The sequence below is a fragment of the Mustela putorius genome, unplaced genomic scaffold, assembly GCF_011764305.1.
Source record: "Mustela putorius furo isolate JIRA1106 unplaced genomic scaffold, ASM1176430v1.1 tig00003845_pilon_pilon_pilon, whole genome shotgun sequence".
Lineage (NCBI taxonomy): Eukaryota > Metazoa > Chordata > Mammalia > Carnivora > Mustelidae > Mustela > Mustela putorius.
In genome coordinates, this window is record NW_025421998.1 from 61,006,769 (window position 1) to 61,028,258 (window position 21,490).

General features: G+C 44.2%; 1 long non-coding RNA gene across 2 annotated transcripts; it reads right to left on the reverse strand.

The window, feature by feature from the left end:
- Positions 1-271: 271 nt before the first annotated feature.
- Positions 272-21,464, reverse strand: LOC101683301. 2 transcript variants are annotated; one of them, XR_006601369.1, is made up of 5 exons: positions 21,348-21,464; positions 20,730-20,801; positions 12,812-12,874; positions 4,211-4,366; positions 272-927 (listed from the first exon to the last, which is right to left on the reverse strand). It is a non-coding gene; the product is annotated as an uncharacterized LOC101683301 (long non-coding RNA). The 2 variants fall into 2 exon arrangements; XR_006601368.1 differs by having other exon boundaries at positions 272-1,825.
- Between the last annotated feature and the right edge of the window lie 26 nt (positions 21,465-21,490).

Consider the following 21,490-nt stretch of genomic DNA (forward strand, 5'->3'; position numbering starts at 1 on the left):
AAGTCAGATCTGAGGGGCAGCCATGAGCTGTTCAGAAGTGCCTTGCCCCTCTGATGACAAAGCCTTAGCTGCTGGGTCCTTCTGGTCCCTGGGCTGTTTGAGAGCTTGAAAAGAAGACAAGATGAGTCTGGAATTAGTTCTACCTCTGCCAATTCCTAGCCATAGGATTTTGAGCAGATTAACCTCAAAACCTGTTTCGTCAGTAAAATGACCACGATGATGGTGCCCACTTCATAGGGCTAGTGATGAAAGGAGAGTCTAGCCCGTGGAAGGTGTTTAATCAATGTCAGTGTTTATTATAACCACATATATTTACAAAAAACATTAACAGTGATTATTTCTGCTGGCAGCATCAGAGACCATTTTAAGTTTCTTCTTTGTTTCCCAAATTCTCTTCAATAAGCATGCATTGTTGTTATAATCAGGAAAAAAAGGCAATTAAAACACAATTTTTTGTTGTTGTTGTAGATCCCGGTTCCTGATGATTCATTGAAACATGCAAATGCTGTCTCCACTGCTCAGTGGGCTCTGGGCCCAGGTCTTCTCTGTTTGGGTACCGTTAGCATGAAATACGCCATTTGGGACCCAGCAGGTAGTCGATACTCATTTCCTGAACAAAAATCTCAATGGTAACTGCTTCAGGTTTTAATTTCTTTGTGTAATGAAACATATTTTTCTTCTCCATGAATTCCTTTTTCTTACTTAGGTCCAAGTAATCCTTTTATCGATTTAATCGAATCCTCCCCAGATTTAGTCCTCTCCAAATTCTCCCCATCAGAATTTCTCTTGAATGCTGAGTGGCTGCAGGCCATCAAGAAACCTTTCATCTGAGCTTCACACAACTCATGCCAGTAGGTGATATGGATGGGACTGAGTTGAGATCAAATCTTTTTAGGAGATAAATGAAGAACCAAGGGCCACAGTAACCTAGATTATATAAGGATTATAAAAGGAAACAGACGTTTCCAAAGAAATATCATATTTTAACTTGACACCCGTAGTGAAAAGAGTGATTGGTTGGTTTTTACCCATGTAAAGATACAGGGTTGTTGATGATTAAGTTTGGCCATTGCTGGGATGCCTGGGTGGCTCAATCAGTTAAGCGTCTGCTTTGGGCTCAGGTCATGATCTCAGGGTCCTGGGATTGAGCCCTATGTGGGGCTCTCTGCTCAGTGGGGAGTTTGCTTCTCCCTCTCCCTCTGCCTCTCCCTACCGATTGTGCTCATGTACTCTGTCTCTCTCTTTCTCAAATAAATAAAATCTTAAAAAAAAAAAAAAGTTTGGCCACTGCTATCATTTGGTTCCTTTGATCTTAACTGAATATGTGAAATGGTCAGGCAATCTCTGGGGAGGACAGGCTCAAGCATGATACTGTACTGGTGTTTCTTCGACATGAGCAAACGCAAAAAAAGATGACATTAGCCCTTGGCGGCTGATGTATTTTAGTTCTTTTCTCACATTATTGATAAACGTAAGACTCTCTGTCCAGGAATCTGAATCTCATGGGAAGTCCAAAAAGGATTCCGGCTGAGCCGCCTGAGGCAGGGCCCCATCTGTACAGAGCCCGATACTTTCAGTTCCTCCTTGGATCCTGTGATCTACAATAGGTTCCTCTTTGATTAAGATGTTCAAACTTTTAGACTCCTAACTAGGTCTTAAAAGGTGGTAGGCCAAGCTTGGGTCCAGGAGTAGGAGGCGGCCAGGGGTGGTAAGATGTGTGTAGGGTGGTCCTCTTGTTGATGGCGGCGCAGGAAACGTGGAGAAGGTAGAAGGATAAAGAAAAGCTCGGATGCTTGCACGTGTTGGTCAGGGTGGCTTCTGTCCTCTATAACCCAAGATATCAGTTCACATGATGCCAAAGCAGGCCTGAGTTCCTCTCGGCCCCTGTTCCTGAGCCCCTGATCCTGGCAGGAGTGGGAGAAGTGCTGACATTCTCTGCCATGCTGTGGCCTCTCACACGATCATCTAGCCCCAAAGCAAAAGAGCTCTGACTTCTGCATCCTGCAGCAGCTCTCTCCAGATTGCTACAGTGGTCCTCGTGAGGCTGACTGCAGACACCCTGTCTTTCCACCCTCTCTCTGCTCCCAGGCACTGGGACATAAACTTCTTCTCTCATCATTCAGACAACAAATGAATAAATAAACAAAAATCAAATCAGGCAAATCTCCTTGGCAGAGGCCAGCATCTCTGGGTTGCCAAACTTGCCCAGACATGCCTAAGCTGAGAAGTGAAGGTTGATCAAGCTCATGTGTAAAGCCTGGGTCGTGAGGAAAATTCCAGCTAGTGAGGAGCATTGCTCTGACCCCTCCCACACCATGTTCCTGCAAAGAGCTGGTCTGGGGAAAACGCTGCTTGTTCAAAGATGATTCATCAAAAGGAAAATGCTGCCAGACAAAAGCTGTAGCCAAAGACCTGCAGGCATTTATTTATTTATTTTTTAAGATTTTATCTATTTATTTGACAGAGGGAGAGAGATCACAAGTAGGCAGAGAGGCAGGCAGAGAGAAAAGGGGAAAGCAGGGGGTGCCTGGGTGGCTCAGTGGGCTAAAGCCTCTGCCTTTGGCTCAGGTCATGATCCCAGGGTTCTGGGATTGAGCCCCGCATCAGGCTCTCTGCTCAGCAGGGAGCCTGCTTCTCCCCCTCCCCTCTCTCTGCCTGCTTCTCTGTCTACTTGTGATCTCTGTCTGCCAAATAAATAAATAAATAAATTTTAAAAAAGAAAAGAAAAGGGGGAAGCAGGCTGTGATTGTATTAGGAGACAGGGTCATTAGGGGTGTAATTAAGGTTCAGTGAGGTCATACTGATGTCCTTACAAAAAGAGGAAGAGACACCAGACCATGGATAATACTGAAGGCCATGTGAGCACATGGTGAGAGAGTGGTCCCCTGCAAGCCAGGGACAGGGCTCTTACCAGAACATGAATTTGCCAGCACCAGGATGGTGGGCTTCCAGCCTCTGGAAGGGTGAGAAAGTAAACGTCTATTGTCTAAGGCACCCAGGCTGTGGTATTTTGTCACAGCAGCTCAAGCCGAGTACCGGCCCCTCAATGTGCTGTGCCTAGCGTGGGATCATCTCTCCCTGGCGCTTCCTGAGTAATCATCAGGATAAGAGGGTTGGTGAGCCATATAAGCCTATTCTGAAGATTTGGGATTCTACCCTGACCATTCCTGGCCATGATGCTCTTCCCTCCTACCCTCTCTTAAAAGCAAGAAAGGGACCCAAAATTGGAGTGAGAGGACACAAACTTAATTGCTTTTCAGCTACCTGGGTTTTCTTGTTGTCCTGAGATGGTCCTAGATCACAAAGATAATGGCCACTTGGTTGAGAGCCCTGTTCACTGAAGCCTCCTGCAGTGATCCACCCAGCTCTATAGTAGGCTTCTGTAAATTCTATAAAAATGCCCTTGTCACTCTTGCACTTGTCCCTTCTGGACAGAAGGTGTGGGAATGTGGTGGGGATGGCTGAAGGAAAGATGACGGTACAGGCATTAGAATGGCTTGTGCCAATTCTGTGGGGTAGAGGGAGAGCCATACCCCCAGCACCTCAGAGGGACAAGCCTCGGACCCTGGAGGGGCTGAGCTGTGAGTGCAGGGGTGCAATGACTGCATTCTCATCCACAAAACATGGCACAGTCACACAGTCTGCCTGGGCCTGGCGGCCCCTATGTCTCCCACCTGGCCTCCTGTCGGTCACGCATCCCTGCCTGCACACTATGGAAATAGGAAAACTCACAAGGTCATGGCCATTTCTGAAGTACTCCTCTGGGCCTGATGCTCCGATAGCACTGGCAGACATGCTTCTGAATGTCCCCTTACATTGTTCAGACACCCAACTGGGACAACCTTCTTTTTCTACCTGACTGATACAAATTCACATGCTTCTCTTGAAGCCCAAGTGGTCTTGGGGGACGCCAGGTGTGGCAGTCAGAGACCTGTTTTATTTATTTATTTGACAGACAGAGATGACAAGCAGGCAGAGAGGCAGGCAGAGAGAGGAAGGAAAGCGGACTCCTCGCCAAGCAGAAAGCCCGATGCGGGGCTCAATCCCAGGACCCTGAGATCATGACCTGAGCCAAAGGCAGAGGCTTTAAGCCCCTGAGCCACCAAGGCGCCCCCCACCCCTTCATGTTCCTTAACCAAACTGATGTAATGGCCATCCAAGTCAAACAACAAAGCCCCAGTGCAATGACCTGTGCCCCTTTAAACTGTACCTTTGTGTGTGAGGGAGAAGGGCCCCAGAATATCTCTCCAGGGGCGGTCTGACACTCAGCGGGGGAACCCCTTCCAAAGGTGCTTTCTTCCTTGGGTCTTCTGCTTCAATGCGAGATTAGTGCCAGCTACTCTATCCACAACGCTTGTGGTAAAATCTACATAAATAAAATCGATCACTGTAACCACTTTTAAGCATACACTTCAGCGGTATTAAGTACACTTACAATGTTGGGTAACCATCACCACTATCTATTTCCAGAACTTCTCCATCATCCCAAAGTGAAAGTCCATCCCTATTCCCTGTCCCCAGGCCCTGGTAACCTCTATTCTACTTTCTGTCGCTATGAACTTGCCTTTTCCAGGGGTCTCGTGGAAACAGAATCATGTAGTATTTGTCCTTTTGTATCTTTCTGAGTTTGCTTAGCATACTGTTTTCAGGGTTCATTCGTGCTATGGTGTAGGTCAGAATTTCCCTCCTTCTGTGCTGGAATAATATTCTACAGCACATATATACTACATTTTGTTTTCATTGGTTCCTGTATTGTTTAGAGCTCTCTTTACCCCTTGGTGGTTAAGCCCCTGTTATTGTTAATAATCATTTATATTCAACTCTCCCTGTTAACATCATGTAGTTTCTGTCTCCTGACCAGAGCCCTGACTGACACACTTACCTTTGGAAAATGCCTTTCACTCATTCCATGTGACTTTGATGGGGACAGTCATGGAGGCTGATTTCCCTCGTCATGAACTGTACCACCCCATCCCTATGATACAGTGATGGGCCCCAGGGCAGGCATATGACCCTACCAGTGCCAATCAGAATCACTCCCCAGGATCAACAGATGGAGATGGGGGAAACATATTTCCATAATGTTTGCCACACTGGGGTTCTTGGTGCCATGTTCCCAAACACGTGTAGAGGGTTAATCTTGTGGTAGAAGAAACTGAGACCAATATGCAAGGAAAAATAGAGATGGAGAGGTTTCTAATACGTCCAGAGGCAGTGCAGACTGTGAAGATGGTCAGAATTTAAGCAGGCGAGGGAGGAAATAAGAAGAGGAAGGGCAGCCAGAAAGAAGGTAGAGAAGCTGGTATCATGCCATCGTGATCACTGTGATATCATGAGAGGATTTTTTAGAAAGAAGGGAGGGGTGGCTCAGTTGGTTAAGCGTTTGACTCTTGGTTTCAGCTCAGGTCACAGTCTCATGGTTGTGGGATCGAGCCCAGTGTTGGGCTCTGCGCTCAGTGCAGAGTCTGCTTCAGATTCTCTCTCCCTCTCCTTCCCACTGGTAGACTCTCTCTCCCTTTAAGCATAAGTGTATGCTTAAATAAAATCTTAAAAAAATAAAATAAAACATGGGGGCTTAAGTGGGTAGAGAAGAATAAATGAAACAGGATAGGATTGGGAGGGAGACAAACCATAAGTGACTCTTAATCTCACAAAACAAACTGAGGGTTGCTGGGGTGGGGGGTTGAGAGAAGGGGGGTGGGGTTATGGACATTGGGGAGGGTATGTGCTATGGTGAGTGCTGTGAGGTGTGTAAACCTGGCGATTCACAGACCTGTATCCCTGGGGATAAAAATATATGTTTATAAAAAATAAAAAAATAAAATAAAAGAGGGAAGGGATAAAAGGAAAAAAAAAAAGGGCTGGAAACCAGCCCCTGGATTGGGCCTTAGGCTGGGGCTGACTGAAGCAAGAACAGTGGAGCGCTCTCTGTCTTCACCACCCTCGAAAGCCCTGGGCTCCGGCCACCTCTGTTGTTCTCCAAATGTGCCATAGCCCTCCAGCTTCCCCAGCTCCTGCTCCTGACTGACTCTGTCCAGTTCAAGTCAAACTCAGCTCTTCGGAGAAGATCCCAGGGAGCTGATCAGGCAGTACTGCGTCTGCCCCTTTTACGGATTATTCAGTATATGCTGCTGGCTGTGTACCTCTGTCTCCTCTGCCAGCCTGTGGGCTCCCACGGAGTGGGGAAGCTTCAGCGGATGCATCTCTGCATTCCAACCACTCAGCACATGGCCTGGCGCTAATGGATCAGCCCCTGTAGGGGTGCACTCGCCACTCCTCCTGTTACAGGAGAGGGAGGTCTGGTTGCCATGGGGCTGAGAGAGTGACTTCTCCTGCTGTCTTCAGGAGGAACAAATCACAGTGAGCTGACTGCACTTTGGCATCTGGCCAGTCAGGCTGATCTTGAGATGGCAGTGACACCTTTCCAGCTAAACAGATCTTTTCACCCTTTTCTTCCAGGCAGGTAAACTATGGAGTAACATCAAAGAATTTCCTTTCATCTGCCCCTGGGCAATTTAAAGTGCTTCTCGTTTGCCAGCATCCCCCTCTGCTCTCATGCCAGATTCCTGCCCCCCCCCTTTCTGCCTTGTCGGTGAGATGTCACAGGCTGTTGCATGTGGCTTCTGCGAGGGCCCCTGAGGAGGCAGGCAGCTGTGCTAGCCCATGTTCTGGTCCTGCTTCCTTATCCTTTCCGCCTAAGATGTGGGCCTAAAGCTTGGTGATGTGGGAAACAAAGGTTGAAGAATAAGTATTAACTTTCCTTACTTGCCCACTGACAAGTCCTTGAAATAGGCAGAGTGACCTTCCTCTAGCAACACAGCTGCCTTTATGTTAATACTTTGTTAAGGGCAAAAGCAATCTTAGCCCGACCCCCCAGAATCCTGTAAGTCTACTTTAACATATAAAAACTCTTTTAGAAATTTCCTTTATCTCTAAACCCTCAAGATACATGTTGGCAATCATCCCCCAAGTATATGGCCCACGGATATACATCTGAAGGGTCTCATGACTAAGGAATTTTTTAAAAAAGGATTTTATTTATCTGACAGAGAGAGAGAGAGAGAGCACAACCAGTGGGAGCGGTAGGCAGGGGGAGAGGGAGAAGCAGGCTCCCTCACAGAGCAGGCAGCCCGATGTGGGGCTTGATCCCAGAATCTCGGAATCATGACCTGAGTCGAAGGCAGCTGCCCAACCAGCTGAGCCACCTAGGCACCCCTAAGGTTTTATGAGAGGGTAATGAATGACCTTTTCCCAACAATAGCTAGCCACCTCAAGGTCCTGGAAACCTTGCTTCCAAAATTCCTTAGAGACTTAGGCTATCCCTAACCCCCTCCCAATTTGAAAGTATATAATGAATGGGCCACTCCTCATGACCCCAGCGCAGCTCTTTCTGCCCACAGGTCGTATCCCTGTGCTTTAATAAAACCACCTTTTTGCACCAAAGATGTCTCAGGAATTCCTTCTTGGCCGTTGGCCTAGAAACCTCATGTCTTTCCTACATCACTCAGTGCTTCATCAACCATCAGAGAAGTCAGCCCCAACATCCTCAAGATTTCTCATCTTTGAGCTTCTTTGTAGATGGCTGAAAAAGAGTGCTGTATTGTTCTGTGTCTGTTAGGGGAGATTAGACACATACAGACAAATGCAAGTCCTAACTGATATCCCAGCCTCTGCTTCTTGGCCATCCAGAGGTGTTTCATTCTTGCGCCTGGTCTCCAGGCTCCTGCTGTCCCTTAACACATGTGCTGTCACTCAGGCCAGCCTGAATGGGATCTTGTTTGTATCCAAGAACCCTTCCCCGTAGAAGGCATACGCTAGGTATAACGGGGAAATGGAGATGAAAGAAAACGCTCCAGGTATGAATATGTGCTGAGGCCAAAGGTGGATGGCCATCCCTCTTGTGAGTTAGTAAGGCTGGAACATACGGTGCATGGGCAGTGAGGCTGGGAGGCACGCCATAGGGACACTGGGCTTTATCCTGAAAATACTGGGGTTTGCTGGGACTGCTGTAACAAAGTTCCCCAAGCTGGGTGACTTAACACAAATGTATTGTCTCCTGGGTCTGGAGCTGGAAGTGTTGGCAGGGCCTTGCTCCTCCAGAAGGTTCCAGGGGAGTGTCTTCCAGCTTCTGGCAGCTGTGGTTGTCACCTGGTTTCTGGCAGCATGATTCCAACCTCTGCTTCCGTCTTCCCTTTGTGTCTGTGTCCAAATTCCCCTCATTTCATAAAGACACTGGTCAAATTGGAATAAGGGTCCACCCTACTCCCATACGAACTCAAGTCATTATATTTGCACTGACCCCCTTGTTCCAAATAAGGTCACATTCTGAGGTGGCCTGGTCTTTCGGAGGGCCATAGTTCAAACCACAACCTGAAATGTGGTTTGAACTATGGAGACTTGTCATTCTGCTGGAGACCTGTCAGGCTAGGAGTAACACTTAGCTCTGGGGAGCCTTTTGTTTGTCTGTTTTTGCCTGTCTTGTCTTTCTAGTTTATATAAGCTTCCTCCTTCCCATCAAACTGGCAAAGCCAGAGCCCCACTAATATTTACTGACTGACCCACCTCTCTCTGCAGGAGAGGCACAGCCCGAATGACTTCTCATAGGGCTGAGAAGGCCTTGGAGGCATTCCCTGTGCTCACCATCTTGGGGTAGGGTCTCTCATGCCCGGAACTCTGGCTCCTTTCCGCTCAGAAAGCCTCTGAAGGCTGGGCCTACGGGGAGGGACACAGAGGACTCTCTGCCTGAGTGCTGCTTCGTGGGGAACTGCTCCCCTCTGCTGGACAGAAGCAAACCAGCTCTCCTTCCACTACTTAGGGATTTGTGCCTCGAAGTCACAATTTCATAAACCCATAATAAGAGTGGGAAGGGGCCAGACGTCAGCGGGTCCAGTCCCCTTTGTTGTTCAGAAAGGAAGGCTGAAGCCAGAGAGGGAAAAGGCCTATATTGAAGGCCACAGAGAGAGTTAGGGGAGAAGATGGGATTAGACACTAGCCTCCTCCCTCCCACACCAAGGTCTGGAATTCTAGAATTCTTAGAATTCTAGAGGCATGGGCTGGACGAAAAGTGGAGTGGGGCTCCTGGGACTCCTACATAAACCTTAGCTTGGAGGACAAATGGCAGGAGAAGAAGTCAAAAGAGAGAGGTATGTACCTCACTCCAAGTAGGCACATGAGAAAGCTGAAGAGATACTGGCCCAGAGAAGTGTACCTGGACCACCTGTCAATCCATTCACTTGGGATAATTCCCCATCAGCCTGTGTGAGTGACCCCAGCACAGCCCAACTTCACAGTCCTAAAAAGTTGTGTATTAACAGAACTTCTGTAAATCAAACGCTGTCTTCACTCTCTTGCTCCTTCTCCCATGTCCTGGGTATCTTTCCCATCTTTCTCATAGCTGGCCTATAACAGTAGAGCAGCTCGGGTAAGCTTACTGCTCTAACAAATAGATCAGAACATATCACACCTCAAATTCGATAGAAATTTACTTCTCACTCACGTCAATGGTTCAAACAGCTTAACAGGAAAAGGCAGGAGCAGCAATGAGCTCTGGTCACATAGTCACTCAGGGACCAGGGTCTGCCATCTTTAACATGTGGACACAAACATCCAGCCGACAGACAGGAAAGGGCATGGAGGATGGCACATGGGAGTTCTTCTAGGCTGGACTGGGAAGTAGCGTGTGGCAAATTCAATCATGTTGCATTGGCTGAAACTCAAAGGATCCAGAAGGGACAAGACAAAAATAAACCTAAACCTGGGTTAAATGTTGATCTGATGAGGGGGAAGCATCATGAGAATATGACTCCTAGTACTCTTTACTTCGGGGAGTGTCACTGACTGAGGACCCCAACTGCTGCCCTTGGAAACCTGTGCCAGTGCTGGTGCAGAGGCAGGCCTTCTGTAGGCTGCTCCCTGCCAGTGACCGAGTGTAGCCCCCACACCACGGCAGATGGTTCCTATGAGTATAGGGGGCTCTCGTGTTGTCAACTGGGTTCCAGAACTCCCCTACGGCTTTGCTGAAGCTTCCTGAGACTACTTGGCAGGCTTGGATGCTACACTCTGCTGTTACTCCGTCGTCTTTACTTGGGTCAGACTGGCACCATGATCTGGTGGTTCTCCTGGCCTCCCTGATTCCTCCCTACTTCATTTTCCCTAAGAAAATCCTGGTGCACTTAATCCTGAATGGTGTCTGCATCTTGGAGGACCCAGTCGAACACAGGAGTCCGCTCTCTGATATTGACTACTCCCAACTCCACTGGGGGCATTTAGTGCAGGTGGTGAAGACAGAGAAGACTTGTTGAACAAAAGATGTTCTGGGTACACCCAGAACTTGCTTGTGTCATATAGAGGTACCAAGGGTTAAGCTATAGCACGCTTTTTCAGGGGACAAAATTTGACTCGGAATTGTCTCCGCGCTCAGCTGGGTGACTCCTTCCCACATTTCCCCAGCAGGATTGCTCTTCAGTTCTTCACGGAGGCTTTTCCAGACCGTCTCTAACCTCCCCAACATCATAGCCATGGAATAATTCCCCTTGCAGGCAACAAATGACTTTGCCTCCCCCTTCCCAGAAAACCAACCACTAATAGAAGGCAAGTTCCTTAAGTGCATGCAGCGTCTGTCTCTACTTTATCTGTCTTCTTCTCCTGCCTTCCCTCACCATATTCTTTGTTAGGTCTAATTCATATCCCGTTTTACGAATCCCTTTCCTCTGAGGCAGGGAGGCTGATTCTTCCCGCTTTTCTCCATACCAGGAAATGACACCACAATCTAGCCATTTGCTCAGGCTCCCAATATCCACAAGTCCATCTTTGTGATTTTCTTTTCTGACGCTCCTTCTTCCTCTAACACGACAAATCCATCAGCATGTCTGATTTGCTTTACCTTCCAGGTACTTTCTGAAACCAGCCCATCTCAGCATGTCCACTGTTGTTCCTCTGACCCAGAAATTTAACTGGGAGTTAGGAAAAACCTCTTAACTACTTTCCCTGTCCCCATTCTTGTCTTATTCCAGCTCAATGTCCAAAAATAGTCAGAATGATCATCTTAAAACAGGCATCAGACCATTTACTCCCCTGCTTAAAATGCTTCAGCAACTCCCCACTGCAGATGAAAATAATTAACATTTTTTAAATCATGATCTACAAGATCTATATGATTTGGACTTTGCGGACTTCTCTGATCTTATTTCATATCTTTCTCCTTGTTATTAACAACATTCCAGACACATGGGTTTTTCTACTATTCTTTATGCAAGCCAAGTAGGTTCCTACCTGGGGGCCTTTGCACATGCCATAACTGCAAATCTTCTTGATATCTTGTTATCTCTATATCCTAGATGAAAAGTTGCCTCCTTGGAGAGGCCTGACCACCTATCTAAAGACTAGCCCCATCTCCTATCATGCTTTACCAAATTTCTCTGCTTTATTATTATTGTTATTGTTGTTATTATTTTCTTTTTAAAGAGGGAAGGAGAGAGAGAGAGACAGAATCTCAAGCAGGCTCCACACCCAGCATGGAGTCTGTTGTGGGGCTTGATCTCACAACTCTGAGATCATGACCTGAGTTGAAATTAAGAGTTGGACACTCTACTGACTGAGCCACCTAGGCACCCCTCCCTGCTTTATTATTTTTAGAGTCCTTATCACTATCTGAAACTATTATTAACCAGCTTATTTTTTTCAAACATTTTACTTATTTTATTTTAGAGAGAAAGAGAGGGAGAGAGAGAATGAGGAGGGGCAGGCGCAGGTGGAGAGGAAAAGGCGGAGAATCTCAAGAAGACTCCGGGCTCAGCACAGAGCCCAACCTCATAACCCTGAGATCATGACCTGAGCCGAAATCAAGAATTGGATGCTTAACTGATTGAGCCATCCAGGTGCCCCTTATTTTTAAATAAAAAACAGCTTATTTTTATATCGCCAAAATCAAGAATTGGATGCTTAACTGATTGAGCCACCCAGGTACCCCTTTATTTTAAATAAAAAACAGCTTATTTTTATATCGTCTGCTTGGTCCCAAAGAATGTAAGCTCCTTGTGAATAGGAGGTTTTGTACATTGCTGTTCCTCCAGTGCCTAGAACAATGGTTGGCACATAGTAGGTGCTTGGTAAATGTTTACTGAATAACTATGTGACAGGTGCCAGGGCTCTTAAGCATTACAAAAGTTTCAGGGGGACACAATCTTACCATTGTGACATTCCCTGTCCAAATCCTCAGATGTACCTTGAAGGCCAACAGTATGGTCACGTTTGTGCCAAGCTGGAGCAAAGGGATTCTTTCAAAGGTGAGAATTTCCAGCACTTGGATCCAGCCCTCCTAGGGGTGCCAGAGTAACCACCACTCACTGAGACTCTGGCACTATGACCACATGGTATTGGGAACATTTCTTCTGGATCCATCTTGCTATTCCAGTTGCTTCTGCTTCTCACCGTACAAGCCCCTAAGTGGGTATCTTCTCCTGACTCCTAATTTAACGGTTTTAGAAGATTTAATCTTCCCTTACATATGCCTTGGGGATCAAAGAGGGAAGGGAAGAGAGACCATTCTCTTTCCTCCCAATGTCCATGTCAGTGAAATCAAAACAGAAATTAATCTTACAATAAATTATCCTGCCTTAGCCACTAGTATCACTAAGGTTTCAAGGGAACTTACCTCCTTGTTGTTGGAGAACAGAAGCTGAAACAAATCTTTGCTAAGGGAGGCTAGAAGTTGAGGCAAAACTTTGTTAATAGTTCAGGGTCTAGAGAGGAGAGTCAGTGCCAGAGAATTCTGGAAGCCAGACCACGTGGGTCACAGGCCAGGTTCACTTACTCTGGATTTAGAATCTTCCTCAGGGCACCTCTGTGCTTTAGCCTCTGCTGTAGCAGCCTGGACCTAAGGGAAAAAGACCCAGAAAATCAAGCTATGGAGTTTTCTGCTTCTTAGGTAAAGGGGTAAATGTTTGTTGAATATGACAGGTACCTAGCTTTTCTGTTGTAAGGAGATTCAGGGAGGATATTATTCTCACTGCAGTGGCAATCACTGCCAAAGCCTCAAAAGGTCCCTTGAAGGCCAGCAGTCTGGTCACTCATTTCTCAAGAGAAGGGACTGTACAACCAGTTCAGGGAAGAACCCTGTATTAGTTATCCATTGCTGTGTAACATACTACCCCCAAACCTGGCAGCTTAAAAAGCCGCAAACATTATCTCACAGTTTCTATATGTCAGAAAATTGGAAGCAGTCCAGCTAGGTGGTTCTGGATCAGGGCCGTCCATAAGGTTAGATGCAAGACCTTGACTGGGGCTGCAGTCATCTGAAGGCTGGATTGGGGCTGGAAGGCATGACGCCTAGGTGGTCCACTCACATGGCTTATGGCAGGAGAACTCAGCCCCCAAAAGCCCTTGGCACTGATCATAAAAAAGCTTGAATGGCTATATTAATATGAGACCACTTAGTTTTAAAGATAAGAGGTATATTTAGAGATAAAAATATTTATATTTTAAAGATAAGAGGTATATAAGAAGGTATATTTAGGTATATTTAGATTATGAACATTTCATAATAACAAAAGTGTCATTTGGCAAAAAGATGTAATAATTTTAAATGTGTATATGCCTAATAAAGTCAAAATACATGAAGCAAACATGACAGAATGAAAGGTAGAAAGAGACAAATTCACTATCAGAGATTTTAACAACCTCTCTCAGTTATTGATAGAGCTAGACAAAAAAGTAGTAATCTATCAACCACCTTTCTAACTGACCCTTATAAAACACTAGGCACAACAAATGCATAGTATATATATTTTTTAAGTACTCATGGAGCATTCACCAAGGTACTGCCATATGCTGGGTCACAAAATTTACCGAAGTCAATAAATTTCAAATGCTTTTCTCTGACTACATGGGAATTAAGCTAGAAAGCAACAATAAAAATAACAGTATATGCTTAAAGTTTTCAAATATTTGGAAATAACTTATTTGGTTTCAAATATTTAGGAATGAATTCCATTCTTTTTTTCTTTAAAGATTTTATTTATTTGAGAAAGAGAGTATGAGTAGGAGGAGGGGGAGATGTGGAGGGGGAGGGAGAAGCAGGCTTCCCATTGAGCAGGCAGTCTGCTGTGCGGCTCCATTCCAGGACCCTGGGGTCATGACCTGAGTTGAAGACAGGTGCTTAACCAACTGAGCCATCTATGTGCCTCTAAACAACACTCTTCTTGATAACTAATGGGTCAAAGAAGAAATCACACAAGGAATTAGAAAGCATTTAAAACTACATGAAAATGAAAACACAATGTATCCAAAATTTTGGGATTCAACTAAAGGGCAAATTTATAATTTTAAAGGTTTTTTTAAAGAAAGGAAAAAGGTGGGGCGCCTGTGTGGCTCAGTGGGTTAAAGCCTCTGCCTTCAGCTCAGGTCATGATCCCAGGGTCCTGGGATCGAGCCCCGCATTGGGCTCTCTGCTCAGCGGGGAGCCTGCTTCCTCCTCTCTCTCTGTCTGCCTCTCTGCCTCCTTGTGATTTCTGTCTGTCAAATAAATAAATAAATATTAAAAAAAAAAAGAAAGGAAAAAGGTTTACAAGAAATTATCTAAGTTTCTACCTTGAGAAGCTAGAAAAAAAAGAGCAGTTTAAACCCAAATTAAGTAGAAGGAAAAAATTATAAAGTAGAAATCAATGGAATAGAGCATCGACAAAACAATAGAGAACATTAACAAAGTCAAAAGTTAGATGTTTGAAAAATTGATAAGTTGGTAAATATTTAGCAAGACTAATCAAGGAAAAAAAGACAGCAAGAGAAAAAAAAACCTAATTACTGATATCAGGAGTGAAATATAGGACTTTACTCCAGACCTTGAAAGTATTTAAAGAATAATATTGGGATGTTATAAGCAAGGTTATAAAAGATGACATAGATTTTACAGCTAGGCAAGTAAAAAAAAAAAAGCATAAAGATTGGAAAGGAATAAGTAAAACTGATTCTATATACAAATCACATGATTATTAATGTAGAAAATCCCAAGGAATCGACCAAAAAAAAAAAAAAAAAAAAAGACACCTAAAAACCCAATTACTAAAATTAGTAAATGAAAGATCACTAGCAACAAACCACTGGAAAACAAAATAACACTCAGAATTAACAAGTAAAACACTTAAGAATAAACTTAACAAAAGAGGGGTGTCTGGGTGGCTCAGTGGGTTAGGCCTCTGCCTTTGGCTCAGGTCATGATCTCAGGGTCTTGGGATCAAGCCCCACATTGGGCTCTCTGCTCAGCAGGGAGCCTATTTCCCCCCTCTCTCTCTGCCTGCCTCTCTGCATACTTGTGGTCTCTTTCTGTTAAATAAATAAATAAAAATCTTAAAAAAAAAAATTTAACAAAAGACATCCAAAGCCTATATTGTTAAGCCATCAATTTCCCTGAAATTGACCTATGGAATCACAATCTCAGCAGGTATTTTTTTTAACTGAGAAGTCAATTTTAAAATTTACACAGAAATGGAAAGGACCTGGAATAGTTAAAAACAATTCTGAAAAAGAAGTAAAGGTGGAAAATGTATATTATCTGACTTCAAGACTTACTCTAAAGCAATAGTAATCAAGAAAGTGTGATATTGGCATAAAGGTTGATAGATGCATTACTTGAACAGAATAGAGATCACAGAAATAGCCTCACTTTATATAGTCAATTTATTTTCAACAAAGGCACCATACCTGATCAAAGGTGAAACAAATATTGTGAGCTTTTTTTCCTTTTAACAATTGGTGTTGGGGAAGGTGGTGGAGGAGGACCTTAAGCTTGGCCTGTCCCATGCCTATGCCCATGCTGTGAGATAACACTCACAGCAGCCTAAACGACCCCTCCCCACCCATAATCTGAAGACTGGCAGAACAAACTTCACAACTAAAGGCTGAGAAGAGGCCACATCAAAGAAGGTAGGAAGGGTAAAGATGCAGTCTGGGAGCAAAATGGACCATAGCCATCTGTGGTGGGGAGGAAGCTAGTGGCATGGAGAAGGGGAGAAAACAGACTATCTATCACACCAGAGAGCCCATAAACAGGGAGAACGAATCCCTATAACATCTGCCTTTGAAAGCCAGAGGGGCCAGTTTCATCAGTTCTTTCAACCAGCAGGATTTAAAGCCTAGAATATTAAAAATCTGCAGGCTCAGCTCTGGGAGAGTCTGGAGGGGGTTAGGAAGTAGAATCCTTATCCTTAAAGAGATTCCTTGACAGTCTATGCAGATACAGCACAGACACAGCAGTCTGACAAATGCTGGGTGTAGACCAGATGAGAGGGAGAGTGATTTGCTTATCTCAGAGTGTGGCCCTGAGAGACAGGGATCACCACTGGGAGACCCCTCTAGGAACAAATGAGCTGGCAGGCATTATTTCTCCCCATGCACCTCAGCATAAACAATGGCCACATGCAGAAAGCAGCATCTCAACAAAACTCTTTACACTGCCCTAAACCCTGCCCCCCATGCATCAGGGATCCATCCTTTCCAGTCATGCTCACTTTGGTCTAGGCACTGCGGGACTCTCCCACAGAACTGTGCAAATCCTGCCAACACATCTCTAGGACTTGTGCATTTTGCAGGACCACAGTTCCAGTGGCAGTGGGGGTATACCTAGTTTCACAAGCAGACCACCCACACAAGGTGTTAAAATGTACCGCACCCATCCTGGGGACTAAACACTGCTCGCAACAGGCAAAGAGCCTCTGCAAACAACTGAAGGAGAAACAGGCCAAGGCTCAACAGCAGAGTGCAGACAACACACGTAGTAGATACTCCCTGAAGTGCCAGGCCACTTCACTACAGGGGAGGAAAAGGGGACACTACACTACACTGCAGGACATACTTCAGGACCTCTTGTTCATAAGGCTATTATTGTTAAGAGCAAAAAAAAAAAAAAAAAAAAGAAAGGAAGAAAGAAAAAAAAAGTAGCTGACTTTACTAACACACAGAAACACACAGAAAAAGTCAGACAAAATGAAGAGACCGAGAAATATCTCTCAAATGAAAGAACAGGACCAAACCATAGTAAGAGACATAAAGTGAAATAAATGTAAGTAATACGCCTGACAGAAATTTAAAGTAATGGTCATAAAGATATTGGACCTAAGAAAAGATTGGGAAACATCAGTGAGACCCTTAACACAGAGATAAAAAAAAAAAAAAAAAGAACCAATCAGAGATCAAGAACACAATAAATGAAATAAGAAATACACTTGAGGGAATAAGTAGCAAGCTAGAAGAAGAGGAATGAATTAATGAACTGGAAGACAGAGAAATGGAAAGTAACCAAGCTGAGCAAAGGAGAGGAAAGAAAATCATGCAATTTGAGAATAGTCTTAGGGAACAACAACAAATGAAACCCAAACCCAGCAAAAGGAAGAAATAATAGAGATTAGAACAAAAATAAATGATACAGAAACTAAAAAAAAAAATAGGGTACCTGGGTGTCTCAGTCGGTTAAGCATCTGCCTTTGGCTCAGGTCATGATCCTAGGGTCCTGGGATTGAGCCCCTGCATCAGGCTTCCTGCTCAGCAGGGAGCCTGCTTCTCCTTCTACACTTCCCCCTCTGCTTACTTTCCCTCTCTCACTCTCTCTCTCAATGAGTAAAATCTCAAAAAAAATTAAAAAAAAATCTCATTTACAATTGTACAAAAACAACAAAATGTCTAGGAATAAACTTAACCAAAGAGGTGAGAGACATAAACAAAACAAAACAACAAAACAAAAAACCCAGAGGTGAAAGACTGAAAAACTATAAAACAATGATAGAAGAAATTCAAGACAATGCAAAGAAATGGAATGACATTCCATGCTCATGGGTTGCAAGAACAAATGTTGTTAAAATGTCCATACTACCCAGAGAAATATACACATTTAATGCAATCCCTATTAAAATATCAACAATGTTTTTCACATTATGGAATAAGCAATCCTAAAATTTGTATGGAATCACAAAAAGACCCTGAATAGCCAAAGCAATCTGGAAAAAGAAAAGCAAAGCTGGAGGCATCAGAATTCTAGACTTTAAGTTATATTACAAAGTGGTAGTAATCAAAACAGTATGATACTGGCATAAAAATAAACACATAGATCAATATAGTAGAACAAAAAATCCAGAAATAAACCCACAATGATATAGTCAATTAATCTTTGCCAGAGAAGGAATGAATATCCAAAGGGAAAAAAGACAGTCTCTTCAACAAATGGTGTTGGGAAAACTGGACAACTAGATGCAAAAGAATGAAACTAGGCACTTTCTTTCACCATGCACAAAAATAAACTCAAAATGGATTAAATGCCTAAATATGAGATCTAAAACCATAAAAATCCTAGAAGAGCACAGGGAGTAATCTCTCTGATATCATCTGTAGCGACATTTTTCTAGGTATGTCTCCTGAGGCAAAGGAAGTAAATGTAAAAATAAACTATTGAGACTACATCAAAATAAAAAGTTTCTGCACAGCAAAGGAAACAATCAACAAAACTCAAAGGCAACCTACTGAATGGGAGAAGATATTTGTAAATGACATATCTGATAAAGGGTTAGTATCCAAAATATATAAAGAACTGATACAGGCGCCGGGGTGGCTCAGTTGTTAAGCATCTGCCTTCGGCTCAGGTCATGATCCCAGGGTCCTGGAATAGGGGCCCACATCGGGCTCCCTGCTCAGCAGGAGGCCTGCTTCTCCCTCTCCCACTGTCCCTGCTTGTATTCCCTCTCTCGCTGTTTCACTGTCTCCATCAAAAAAATAAATAACTAAAATACTAAAATAAATAAATAAAGAAAGAAAGAACTGATACAACTCAATACCCAAAACCCAAATAATCCAATTAAAAAACAGGCAGAAGATATGAATAGGCATTTCTCCAAAGAAGACATACAGATGGCCAACAGACACATGGAAAGATGTTCAACGTCACTCATCATCAGAGAAATGTCAATCAAAACCACAATGAGCTATCACCTCACACCTGACAGAATGGCTAAAATAAAAAAAATAGGAAACAACAAGTGTTAGTGAGGTTTTGGAGAAAAAGGAACATGCTTGCACATTGGTGGGAATGCAAAGTGTTGTAGCCACTGTAGAAAACAGTATGGAGTTTCCTCACAAAATTAAAAATAGAACTACTGTAGCATCGAGTAATCACACTACTGGGTATTTATCCCCCAATTACAAAAACACTACTACAAAGGGATACATGCACCCCCATGTTTATTTTTTTAAGATTTATTTATTTGAGAGAGAGAGGAGGGAGGAGGAGCAGAGGCAGAAGGAGAAGCAGGATCCCTGCTGAGCAGGGAGCCTAATGTGGAATTGGGATCATGATTTGAGTCCAGGGTGCTTAACTGACTAAGCCACCCAGGTTCCCCACCCCTATGTTTATTGCAGCATTATTTACAATAGCCAAATTATGGAAGCAGCCCAAGGATCCATCAATAGATGAATGAATAAAGAAGATGTGGAGGATATATATACAATGAAATATTATTCAGCTGTAAAAAAAAAATAAATCTTGCCATTTGCAACAACATGGATGGAGCTAGAGAGCATAATGGTAAGGAAAATAAGTCAGTCAGAGAAAGACAAATCCATGATCTTACTCATATTTCGAATTTAAGAAACAAAACAATGAGCAAAAAAAAAGAAACAACCTTTGCTTCATTAAGTTATATGTTAAAATTGCCTCTGTCCCCAGCTCACATTCTGGACCTCGGTAGTTGTGTGATGATGGCCAATTTATTTATATCTTAGCGCTCTGAATCTGAACCTATAAAATGGGAATTATTATGGAGTCTCTTTCACTGGATTGTGAATAAATTTACAGGAAATAAATTAGAATGCTAACTTGTACATAGTACGCCCTCAGTGAATATAATCTATTATTATTGTCTTGTAGATGTAGTTTCCCCACGGGAAACCACTTAGGAAATTCTGCTAAGGGCCATGTGGACCTACTGAAGTGTTGAAGTACTGAAATCCTAAGCAAAGAAGCAAGATGCACAGCTTTGCCTTTTAGAAATAATCACTGAAGAAGCAGAGTGGGGGAAACAGATTTGGAGACAACAGCTGGGACTGTCCTCACGTGAACATCAATGAGACATTACTGATCTAAAGAATTAAAAAATATATAGAATTATATTTAAAATATACAGAATTTGAATGTTTTAATAACACTGTAAATAAGAGTATATGTAAAAGTTAAAATTGTTTTTATCTTCAAAAATATTAAATTCAAAATTAGTCATTAAAATAAAGCCAAATAAAAATTGTGATTAATGTCAAATCTTGAAATAAAAGTTCTAAAAAACACAAATGGTTTAATACTGGGGAAGATTCTTCTGCAGCCGCCCTTCTTATGCTCAATTGTCAGTACTTCTCCAGCACCACAATTTGGAACAGGAAGAGAATATGGACTTCCATAGTATTGAGAAAGAACTTCATTCTGGTGAGCCTGTAAGCTCCTGGTTGGGGGGGGGGGGTCACAGGGAAGGTGTGTATGGTTGGCTCCAACAGTTGCCATCAAACAGTTCTTTTAAAGCGGCTGTACCCGTTGGCTCTCTACCCAGCAGTGTGGGACAGTCCCCAGAGCTTCACTTGGCATTTTCCATCACTTTGATTTTAGACATTCTGGTGGATGTGCGCCATGCTATGTCTATAACCAACACTTTGTTTATTTTTCTACTCTCTCTGGAAAGGGAATCCAGCTTTGCCTGCTGACCCACCTTTGGGGCAGAAGGGAGGAAGCCCATTTCCGGAAGGTCGTCAGCTGGAGGCCCAAGCACGAGAGGGCAGGTCTGCAGAGGCAAAGCCATTAGGAGGGAATCGCGGGCGCCTGGATTCTCAGCTCCCCTCCCCTCCATTATCTTGTTTCCTAGTCTTTCCACCCCTCTTTGCCTCTTGCCTTTCCTCATCTCTGCTGGTTCAAATCCTGCTCGCCCTACAATAGTTGCTCAGAACTGACCTTCTCCGAAGAGCCCCTCACCTCTCCTCCGCCTTTCTCCAACTACTTTCTTAAAGTGGGTAAAGCATGGATGTGATAAGATGGGCAAATCAATAAATTCTTTTGTTTCTTCATACGAGGAGCACGCGAGCTTGAGCAACATTGCGTCTACGTCCCTGAGTTGATGGGATATGGGCCTTTAAAGCCCCAGGGGCGCACGGAACACAAAGGAAGCGTGCATTTCCGTGGGTGAGCCCGAGTGTCAGTGCCCAGAGCCAACGCTTTGAAGGTCCCCGTGCGTCTCAGTCTGTAGGTCTCGGAATGGGGCTGCGTGCCGGAATGTGCACCCTACTGGGCTGGCCTGTCTTATCTTTGTGCAAGTCTGTTGGCAGGGTGTTACCTGAGATCCCGCAGCCCTCCCAAGCGCCCAAGGTGGGGCGAGCCCTCTGGAGTCTCTGAAGGAGCGCGCTTTCTGTGTCGAATCTGCCGGTGGCCGCGTCGCGGGGTGGGGAATGTGCGGCTGCGCGCGCGCCGCGGCGTTTA